Source organism: Coenobita brevimanus, chromosome 39 (genome assembly GCF_032717465.1).
Source record: "Coenobita brevimanus isolate Jiangsu-jjx chromosome 39, ASM3271746v2, whole genome shotgun sequence".
Classification (NCBI taxonomy): Eukaryota; Metazoa; Arthropoda; class Malacostraca; order Decapoda; family Coenobitidae; genus Coenobita; species Coenobita brevimanus.
In genome coordinates this window covers 14,072,764-14,084,814 of record NC_136992.1, presented here as the reverse complement: position 1 = coordinate 14,084,814, position 12,051 = coordinate 14,072,764, and positions in this window count along the sequence as shown.

Here is a 12,051-nt window from a genome sequence, read left to right as displayed (position 1 = left end):
AAATGTCCTTCAGCTCCCTCCCTGTCCCCAGAAATGACATTGGTGGACTGCAGGAAAAGAGAAATTTTAGCTTTCAATCCACTGGGTTCAGACCTTGGGCTGCAAATACTGCTACTATAGTAGACTGCTGGTTGTATGAAAGAAGTCATGATATTTTGGAACATGTTCCTCACTAATAACATGGGGTTCCCATTTAGTTTTCAAACTTATTTCAGTGAGAAATAATTAAGGAATTCAAAACCTAAATTTTTCATCAAGATAAATTTCCTGATTCAAACAAATGCAGTCAGTGCAGCAATTTCTAGGTACAGTATACTGTATTTAAGCATCATAAAATTTACCCTGTACCCGGTGCCATTTAAGTTGTATGTGTGTTCTTTCCAATAAAGAGGAAAAGGGATGGTAACTTTATATTCCTCAAGTGCAAACAGACAGTATGGTGCTGGAGAGGGATGCTGTTGCATGGCTGCACCAATATTGAGTGGTTCTGCCTGGTTACACAAACATCCCTTATCTCCATCACAACTTTCAAAGGACGATGGTGGACAGTTCAAGAGGGATAACTTCAGCCTTCAGTCCACCGGGTTCATGTGTCAAATGAACCTTGGCCTAGAACTTCTACTGCTACTACTGCTGCAAGAAACAGTTTCGTATAGGATTGTTAGCAGGGGCTGTATCTACGAGCTGTCTTAAGCCTGAATTGTGTTTAAGATTGCTTGTGTATAATTTTATCTCACTAATACAGCTACCAAACACTGAACCAGATTACAAAGAATATTACAGTAAAGAATAATTCCAACTTTTATTTTCTTTTTAATAACTGCTGTGGAAACTTGTTTATTGTAGAGATTGGCTTTGATATCCTAGGAATACAGCCCCAGGTGTGGGAAGTATGGTTGTTGAATAGTGAATGAATAGGCATGTGGCTATTGACTTGGGGAAACTTGGGTTAATATCTCATTCAATCAATTTTTTATTTCTGTCTCTCCGGACCCTACCCCACCTTGTCTTGGGGTGGGAAAGGAGATCTGGATAATGATGATGATGATCATCATCTTCATCATGAATAAAATGATTGTAGCACTAGGCAGAGGAGGCTGTATGTCACTAATTCTGAACTAGGGGTGGCCATGGAAAGAAATGTAATTATAGTATCAGGAAACAAAGAGAAGGGTGGGCATAAAGAAAGGAATAAATTACATCTCAAAAACAATACAAAGATGGGTAAGAAAAAAACACTAGGTGGCCAAGGGAATAGTAAGGAGATTCACACACAGTATCACTAAGGGAAGGAAGGCAACCAAGTTCAGGCAAAAAAAGGAAAGGCAAATTGACACGGATCAGCATGAAAGTACTCACCATCTTCAGTTCAAAGATCTTTTGTCTTTCTATTTTTTTTCACTGGTAAAACCTTCACAAAGATCCTAAACCCTTTCAGCTCAGTTGATGCTTAATGTAGTCAGATCGACCAGTAACAAGGAGACTCATTTGTGCCATATAATTAAGGCTAGTTACATTTCATGCAACCATACCCTATCACAGGACAGTACAGTATTCAGGTTGTGGAAGTTACCCAGTTCTGTCAGGTAAAGGTAATCCAACTACGGTGGAAGTATTTGTGGAGGCCTTACTCATTAAAACATTTTCCCATATTCTCAAACCTGGATACATCTGTTAATGCAGCTTAGACTGCTTTCTCGCTCTTCAGGATCTAGTTGGAAATATATCTTCCTTGCAGTGAACTTTGATGCTGGAGGAGGTTGCCCTAGCATGATGGTGCCGATATGGCCTGGCAGCTCTGATCTATCTGTCTATCTATTGCCAGATGCCTCAATCCCGTTTGGGGTGGCCACAGGCACATCGCCTCCACGTCGCCCTGTCCCCCGCCGTTTCACTGCCCTGCTCCCAACTCACACCCCCCTCTCTCATATACCTCTCCACCCCATCCCTCCATCTCATCCTCGGCCTCCCCCTCCCTCTTCCCCCCTCCACCTCACTCACATACACTCTCTTCATCAGTCTTTCACCCTCCATCCTCTCCACATGGGCCAAACCACCTCAGTGTGTTCCTCATAACGCTTCCTATCACATCTACATCCTTACCACAACGCTCCTTTATATCCTCATTCGTCAGCCTGTCTCTCCATGTGACTCCACAGGCTCCTCTTAAATAGCTCATTTCCACTGCTCTCTTGACTTGTGTCCTTCCAACAACGTCGAAGCTTCACTTCCATACGTTAGAGTTGGTATCCCAATTCTGTCATGTAGTAACTTTTTCACTTCTATGCTCACTTCCCTGTTTCTTATCACTGCTTTCAAGGAAGCAGCAACCTTTCTTCCCTGCTGTACCCTTTCAAGCACTTCACTCTCCAAACCTCCATCCTTACTCATCACACTACCCAAGTACTTAAACGTACTCACATTTTCCAATTCCTCACCATCCAACCTCGCTGTACATTCACTCGACTTCATCTGTCTCAAAGACCATCACTTTACTATTCTCTACATTTACCTTTAGATTCCGTTTCTTACACACTTTCCCAAACTCATCCACTAAGCCTTGCAGCTCCCCTTCGTCTTCACTCAACAACACAGTATCATCTGCAAACAACAGTACAGGGAGTTTCCAAACACTATCCTCTCTCACCAGGGCCATTCCAACAACCACTACCCTACCTTGTACCTCTTTTATTACCCCATCCATGTACAGATTGAACAACCATGGAGACATGACACATCCCTGTTTCAACCCAACCTTCAAAGAGAAAAATTCACTTAGTTCACCATCCACACGCACTGCAGCCTTAGCACCATCATCCATACTCTTAACAGCATTTAACAACTTCCCATCTATTCCATATATTCTTAATACTTTCCACAATCCTTGTCTATCCACCCTGTCATATGCTTTCTCCAAATCCATGAAAACCCCATACAACTTCTTTCCCTTCTCTAGAAACTTTTCCACTAAAGATCTAAGAATGAATATCTGATCTACACAACCTCTTCCCTTCCTAAAGCCTCCCTGTTCTTCTCCAACTAATTTCTCTGTTCTTTCTCTAACTCTGTCAATAAGTATCCTACCATACACTTTTCCTATTATACTAAGAAGGCAAATGCCCCTATGATTACCACACAATTTTTTTTTCCCTTTTCCTTTGTACAAGGGAATAATTATACCTGACTTCCAATCCTCCGGGACTCTACCTTCCTCCCAGGCCAATCTGCACATCTTCCACATCCATTCTACTACTATCTCTCTGATGCCTTGTAATAAAATGTTCCTCAGCTCCCACCCAATCCTCCAAAAGGATGGTGGACTACAGCTGAAGGGCAACTTCATCCTGCAGTGTACTGCGTTCATGTTCAGGTGACCTGATTTTGCTGTACTTAATGGACTCCAGTTTCTCCTACTAGACTACTGCATGGTGTCAGCCAAAACACCCCCTCAGAGGATGTCAGTCCAGACCAAACCAGAGTGTCATCTATTTAAGCTTTGTTATATATATATATATATATATATATATATATATATATATATATATATATATATATATATATATATAGTTTACTCTCCATACTCTCCATATATACATACAGTCAAATATTGTAACAGTATAATCAACAGGAAGCAGTATTAAGAATAGTGAAGGAGGGCAGAGTGGGAGTATGCAGAATACATGTTCGGGTAAGGTTGAAACGTAAATGGAGGAGCAACAGACAAAGATAAGGAGGTAGTAAAACAGCAGAGGGAATACATTAGTAACGCAGTAGTATCAGACATCAAAAAGGCTAAATTTATGTGCTGCAGTATGAAAATGGGAGGAAAAATTATGTCACAATGTAATAAGAGGAAGCCAAAACTGAAGTCAACACTCAGGCTTCAAGGAGCCACTCTTGACTGAATAAGATCATCTAATGTTTGCTGGATTATAACGCTCAAGATGCCCAAACAGTGAGAAGTTAATGGTGACTATTAACACTTGGGCTCCCATGACTTGCTCAGAATAATAAATTTGTGTTAATAGAACACTATTGTCTTGATAATGAGAGGATTCAGTTACCTCTATAAATGATGTTATTAAAATGCCGAGAATAGTGACTGAGGGCAGCATGACACCCCCAGGAGGAGCCTACAGAGGGGCAGACAGAGTGCGACCCGACCCCGGGAGACAGGGACATAAGTCCGCCAGGGCCGTGTGCCCCTATGACCTGGAACTCGCCCACCACCACCATAGCAGGAAAAGGAGACTACCTTGCGAGCAAGCTGACCCTCGACAGGATCAGGGTGGAGCTACTTCCTTAGCTCCAAGCAGCACACCAGCGACGGCCAGCAGCCGTGCCCTTTGTGAGATGACCAGTAGCTGCTCTGCCCTTCAGGAGACGGCTTGTAGCTGCTCCCCATTAAGAGCCATGGCCTGTATCCGGGCTCCACGGCAGGAGATGGCCAGTAGCTGCTCCACCGTTAGGTGCTGCTATATCCCCCTACAGGAACCAGCGACGGCCTGTAGCTGCGCTGGGGAGAGAAGGGTACGTCCCCTCTCCTCCTGTAGTTGCCTCAGAGGACAGGACACAGGTGATGGCCAGTAGCCGCGCCTGTCGGCAGGAGACGGCCTGCAGCCTTTCCTCGTTGGCATGTCGTCCTCTATACGGGACTTAGGTGACGGCCGGCAGCTGCGCCCACAGGCAAGTGATGACCGGTAGCCACACTTCGCCTGCATCTCTGTCAGGGAGTCGGGCCCAGGTGATGGCCAGTAGCCACGCCTACAATGAAGGGACGGCCGGTAGCCGCCCTCATTTCGTTGCCCGTGGGAACCCCGCGACAGCCAGCAGCCGCACTGGGGAGGAGCACCAAAGCCCCTCGCCCCCTGTGACTCCACTACGAGAGGGTATTCTGCCATCAGACCTGCCAACCGGAGGGAGTGCAGATGACCCTACTGTCCACCACCAGTGAGGCAACCTTCAGGAGGAAGGCCTCATCCTCGAGGATCCGTGGAGAGGCCCTGTACTATCCCCAGGGCTATTCTCTGCACAGCCAGCTCCAGAGGTACCCTACATGACGGACTCAGACAGAGGCCAACGCCGCAGCCCACTCCTGACAACATCCCCGACAACAGGAGACTGCAGCCGACGGGCCCTTGAGGCAGCCCCCAGGACCCCTGGGTGAGACCTCTCCCAACCCCCACGCAGACGACACTCGTCCTCTGTCAGGAGCCTGAGTGAGCGCTTCAGGAAACTCTTCGGGCCCAGTCCCAAGGGCCGGACCCCAATTCCCAGCCCTGACAGTGCGAGGCTCTTCTCCACATGCAGCCCCAGACGAGAGAGGACGCCCCTATGAGCGATCCCATGGCCGTAGGATACGGAGGCCCCTAGCGGAGCTCAGCCCCCTTTGGGAGCCGGCCTGTGAGCTCTCCCACTGCCCTCCACCAACGCCGCCACCCTACCCAGCCCCGACAGTGAGTGACTGGAAGTGCAGTGACATAGACACTGGGCAGTGTGTTAGAATACTAGAGGGAAACTAGGCCCAAATTCTGTCAGTGCTACAGTACCAGAAGTATAGACAAACGGCGAAACAGTGACCTAAAACATTGGGCCGTGTGTTAGAATACCAGAGGGAAACTAAGCCCAAATTTTATCAGTGTCACAAGACCGGGAGTGTAAACCAACAGTGTACCAGTGACAGGGCAAGAGAAGTCGAACAGTGATTACAGTGACTTGTAACTCGGCTCTAGTAATATAATACTTCCGCGACATAAGACCTATAACCACGCAACATATTCCAATCACAGTGTAAATTTCCCTCAAAGTTATAGTGACTGATTCCCCTGCCCAGTACCTTAAGTACTGTTCATTGTACTATGCACTTTTATCCTGAACTATTGTCTCAACAGTATCCTGCGAGATACTGCTACTCCCGATCTCAGTTCATGTTAAATGATTGCCTAGATTCTTGTTTGTGACTAAAATGCAGTGCAGTCTCACAGAGGACAACCCAACACCACCAGAAGGAGCCCATGGAGGGGCAAATAGAGCACGCCCCTACTCCAGGCAACAGGGGCATAAGTCTGCCCGGGCCGCACGCCCCTATGCCCCAGAGCTCACCCGCCACCACCATAGCAGGAAAGCAAGACTACCTTCCAGGTGAGCAGACCACTGACAACCACGGAGTGGGGCTATTACTCTAGCTCCGGTCAGCACCCCTGAGATGGCCGGTAGCCGCTCAACCCTCCTACAGGAGATGGCCTGCAGCCGCTCTGGTGGTAATAAGAAGACGGCCGGTAGCTGCCCCCGCCTTTGTCAGGAGATGGCCAGAAGCCACTTTGAAGGTGCCTTTAAAGAGACGGCCTGTAGCCGCTCGACCCTCCTGCAGGAGACGGCCAGTAGCCGCTCTGGAAGTAATAAGGAGACGGCCAGTAGCCGCTCCAAAGGTGCCCCTAAAGAGATGGCCTGTAGCAGCTCGACCCTCCTACAGGAGACGGCTGGTAGCCACTCTGTAGGTAATAAGGAGATGGCCAGTAGCTGCTCCCGCCTTTGTCAGGAGATGGCCGGTAGCCGCTCCAAAGGTGCCCTTGAGTCGGCCTGTAGCCGCTTCCTTCTCCAGGCCACGGCCAGTAGCCAGGCCTTAGTGACAGCCAGAAGCCTTGCCCCTAAAAGTCCAAGGCCAGTAGCCAGGCCCTACAGCAGGAGACAGCCGGTAGCCGCTCCTCCGTCAGGTGCTGACTCCTACCCATGAGACTACGACCCAGAAGGAGACCCCAGCCTGGAGGACTACTGCAGAAGCCCTGTGACCACCGGGCTCTTCTCACTACAGCCGATTCCTGAGAGGACTTGCCTGACAGACCCGGACATAGGCCGACGCCGCAGCCCACTCCTGATGGCGTCCCTGACTACCGGAGACTGCAGCCCATGGGACCTCCAGACCGCCTCCAGGACCCCCGGGCAGGACATCCCTACACCCCGACGCCAGAGACCCTCGTCCTCCATCAGGCGCATGAGCGAGAGGTTCAGGCAGCTGTTCGGCCCCAGCCCAGGGGGCCAGACTCCCTCCCCAAGCCCCGAGAGTGTGAGACCCTCTTCCACCAGCAGTCCCGGACGAGAGAGGACGCGCCTATGCGTGATCCCGTGGCCCCTGAATACAAAGGCCCCTGGCGGAACTCAGCCCCGTCAATATGAGGCTGAGTCATTCCCGCCGCCCTTGTACCTGACCGCCATTACGCCCAGTCCCGAAAGTGAGTGACAGTGAAAGCATAGTATCAGTGATATAGTGAAGCAAGGGCAGAACGGTGAATTATCAGAATATGGGAAGTCATTGAGAAAAGCATCAGTAGTAATGTGAAAAGAAGGTGGAATAAATAAGATAACAGTGAGACAGTGAATACGGCAGGGCAGTGAAATAAATGTCTGTTTAAGTGAACACGCTACCATATAGTGATATAACCTCACATTAAGATCTTACCGAGGCCCCAGTGTGACACGACGGACAAACCAGTTAGACTGCCAACAGTGAAAACAGTGCCACGAACTCCACCCGCTAGACAAAACCTAGACTTCCCCAAGTAGTGTTTGGCCTCACTGCCCTAAAGACTCCTGATTGTAGTGCTATTCACCTTACCCGATCTTGTCCCAAGTAGTATCCTGTGTGATACTAACACCCATGATGTTGGCCTAAGGATTATAATTGTTCAGTATAATTACCCTTGTGACATCTACCCGTTCCACTGTAGAATTTAGTAATGTATGTGTAAGGTTGTTGCCCTGAGTTTTTGTGTCCTGCCTCTCTCTTATTTGTCTAAGCTCCGGTCTAGAAAAGAGAACCCAGCTACACACTAGGCGTAGAGGGACGGGAAGCCGACCCTAAAACACCTAGCATTACAGTGACATCTACCTGTTCCACATTAGAGTTTACCAATATACGTGTAAGGTTGTTACCCTGAGTTTTTATGCCCTGTGTCTCTCTTAGTTTACTAAGCTCCGGTCTAGAAAGGGAACCCAGCTGCAGTATAGGCGTTCAAGGGACGGGAAGCTGACCCTTAAATACCTAGCATAAGAGTTATGATGGTACCTCTATAAATGATGTTATGGGCAACAAAGACAGATATAGAGGTGTAATGCTCGGTGTTTTAGGGTCGGCTTCCCGTCACTCTAACGCCTAGTGTGTAGCTGGGCTCTCTTTCTAGACCGGAGCTTTGACACAGAGGAGAGAGGCAGGACACAAAAACTCAAGGCAACAACCTTACACGTGTATTACTAAATTCTACAATGGAGCGGGTAGATGTCAGGAATACAGATACACTGGATAATCATAATTCTTAGGCCTAGATATGGGTTATTAGTATCGCGCAGGATACCACCCAGGTCAAGGTCGGGCAAGGTGAATAGCATTTAGGACAGAGGTTTATATACTATTATTGCAGGAAGTCCAAGTTTTATACATTTGTGGAGTGGGTGGTACTATTTCATTGTTGGGAATTATTACTTTAATTCTGGGGTCTGTGTAGGATGTTAGTATAATGCGGCGTTATCAGATGGTAGCGTATTACTGTAATAGACCCGTATTTCACTGCTTGGCCGTGTTCACGGTTTCACTGTTACTTTTTTAAATACCAGCGCGGCGGGATGAGCCCGACACCACCACCCCAGGAGGAGAGAGTGAGGGGGTGACACCCACCCCACAAGGAGACAATGGAGGGGCTGACTTACCTGGGTGGATGTCCAGGCAACAACGACACATCTCCCTCGCGACCCGGCGACCCTCTTCCGCGCAGCCAGACCACCCGGCAGTGTACGGAAAAAGTACACAACTCTCCAGCAGAGAAAATGCTCGACAGAATTGGGGTGGGACTTGCAGTGGCAAGTTCCCAGACACCCTCGGACGTCGAGTCTTCTGGATCGGCTCCATATTAAACTGAGGACTCAGGAAGAGCCTCTAGGGTTGCTGTTCCCCTGCCTAGACTGAAGAAGGGCACGCTCCGTCGGAGCTCCGGTGAAAGCCGAGAGAGTACGTCCGGGCTCTTCCTTCCAACGTTTCAGGCACAGGACCTTCCCGGACGGAGGGAGGGCACGCTCCGTTGGAGCTGTGGCATTAGCCGATAGTGTACATCTGGCCTCTTCCTCCTGACGTCCCCAGAACAGGTAACCCCAACCCGACAAAGGGAGTGCACGCTCCGTCGGAGCTGTGGCACTAGCCGAGAGTGTACGTCCGACCTCTTCCTCCCAATGTCCCCGCGGCAGGAGGCCCTAGCTCTATGACAGGGGTGCTGGGAGTGCCCTCGTACCCCTGTTCCTTGTAAGAGCACAGGTAATGTCCGACGGGGCCGCCTGACGGAAGGAGTCACCTCTGACTCACCTCACCGGCCTGGTGTTAGAGCGAGGTGCCACTCCTTCCAGCTCTCCCCTTGCAGGGCTGGAGCTTCTTCCCCTACAGGTTCCCCTCCTGAGTCCAGACCAGACGAGATGCCCCCGAGGCCCAGAGTCCGGTCCTTGCAGCCCGAGTCACCACAGATGCTGACGGGCTCCACCAGGACCAGAGGCTGCAATTCCCCCCTGTTGGCCTCCCCCTGCAGCGGAGGCCGCAGCCCCCAGAGCCAGCGGGCCTCCCCAGGCGCTCGCCGAGACTGAGGGGCCTCCCCCATTGCAGGTGGCCGCAGTTCTCTCCTGACAGCCACCTTGGACCGGGGTATAGGCCGCCCTACCTCAGCAGCACCCTCCCCCCGGCCGGCACTCGGGCCGGGTCTCCTCCAGGCCCTCCCTCAGACCCCAACGACGACCAAGGGCTGATGGCTTGCTGCCTGACTTCTGACCCTCTTCGTGCCCAGCCCCGAGAGCCCTGCCTCCTGTAGGGCCGATGTGGCAAGGAAGCCGCCCTAGATGCTGCTCCATCACTCCCGGAGTAGTGGCAACTCCACGGGCCCCACTGTCCTGCACAGCTCCCCGGACGACCTGCCTTTCACGTCCGGCCGCCACTTGGAGCTCCCTGCATAGGCCCTCTCCCACAAGGGCCGTGGTCTCCTCTCCATCAGAACCGTGAGTGCCAGGTCTCGTGATCATATACCTCCTCAGTGTCGTGGACCCCCCCCCTCCATTGGACTACCCGCAAACCTTCCCCCTGTGTTCCTGTCTCCATAGGCAGCACGTTCTCCCCCCCCCCGACTATAGTGACCCCCCCCCCGTTAATTAATCGAGCCCCGGTGAATCACACGCAGAGTGTATAGCCCCAGCCCCGGATCGAGACCCCCCCACCCCTCTCGGACAATGACAGACAAACCTGCACCATTCACATAACACAGCAAGATCTCAGGGCTACATCCTCCCCCCCCATTCTCCTCCCTACCCCCGACCTGGCTCCTCAGAGAGTAACCCTCCCCATCCTCATTAAGCCCCTCCTTACCTACGCTCCCCAGTGTGACCTATGGTATATGCTAGGCCTGTGTGACACGTGCGTAGAAACTAAGTTAGCTAAGGACTTCCGTACATGTCATGCAGAGATGATGTGTTAACTAGGACCCGTCTATGTCACGCAAGTAACTAGGTTTAAGAACTTTCCCTGTGGTTATGCTGGGTTGTTATATGTAAATCTGTCTGTGTTATTATACTACCTATATTGGTGATATATTGCTTGTGATATGGTGAGGGAAATAGCCCAGATGTGAGACAAAGATGCTGAACTAGATGGACAGTGATTGAGATCAATATCAGTGTAAAGCATTGTGTGACTCGGACTCTGATCATAGAATGTTGTGTGTCATGGTTCTTTATTAATATACTAGTGTATTTGTCTACCCGTGGTGTTTGTATTTTCCCTTCCTTGCTAGTGCTGACCCGGTCAGCAATTAAGGACCCAGAGTTGCATTGTAACTGGACCCGAGAGGTCGGGACACAGAATACGCTGCATAACACTTTTATTCACTCTACCACTTTTATATTGTCACTGGTGCTTCTCCCACTGACTTCCTTTATATGGTTAATTCACTGCTCTGCCTTCATGTCAATAATTAAAGTCACGGACACTGTGCTTTCACTGTCACTCCTTTCAGGTCTCGGCATCGTGGCGGTCAGTTACAAGGGCGGCGGAGGTGACCCAGCCTCACTACGGATGGGGCTGGGTTCCGCCTGGGGCCTCTGTGTTCAGGGTCAACGGGATCACGCGTAGGGGCGTCCTCTCTCGTCCGGGGCTGGGGGCGGGAGTACAGCCCTCAGGGCTGGGGCCGAATAACTGCCTGAACTTCTCGCTCAGGTGCCTGACGGAGGACGAAGATCTCTGGCGTCTGGGTGTAGGGAGGTCCTGCCTGGAGGTCCTGGGGACGGTCTGGGGGTCCCGAGGGCTGCAGTCCCCGGTGCTCAGTGGTGCCGTCAGGAAGGGGCTGTGGCGCCAGCCTACATCAGGGTCCGTCAGGTGAGTCCTCTCCTCTCCAGATCTGGCTGCAGGGAGAAGAGGCCAGGGGAAGTCATGGGGCCTCTCCAGTACTCCTCCAGGCTGGGGACTCCCTCTGAGTCGTTGGTTGGTGAACAGGAGTCAGCACCTGACGGAGGAGCAGCTACAGGCCGTCTCCTGCCGTAGGACCCGGCTACAAGCCGTCACTGAGGCCCAGCTACTGGCCGTGGCCTGGGGAAGGGAGCAGTTACAACCCGACTCAGGGGCACCTTCAGAGCAACTACAGGCAGCCTCCTGACGAAGGCAGGAGCGGCTACAGGCCATCTCCTGACTTCCCTCGGAGCAGTTACAGGCCATCTCCTGATTTCCTTCAGAGTGGCTACAGACTGTCTCCTTCAGGAGGGTTGAGCGGCTACAGGCCGTCTCCTGTTTTCCCTCAGAGCGGTTATAGGTCGTCTCCTTCAGGAGGGTTGAGTGGCTATAGGCCGTCTCGGGAAGGGCACCTTCAGAGCGGCTACAGGCCGTCTCCTGACGAAGGTGGGAGCAGCTGGAGGCTGTCTCCTGTTTTCCCTTAGAGCGGCTACAGGCTGTCTCCTTCAGGAGGGTTGAGCGGCTACCAGCCATCTCAGGGGTGCTGACTGGAGCTGGAGTAACAGCTCCACCCTGATGTTGTCGAGGGT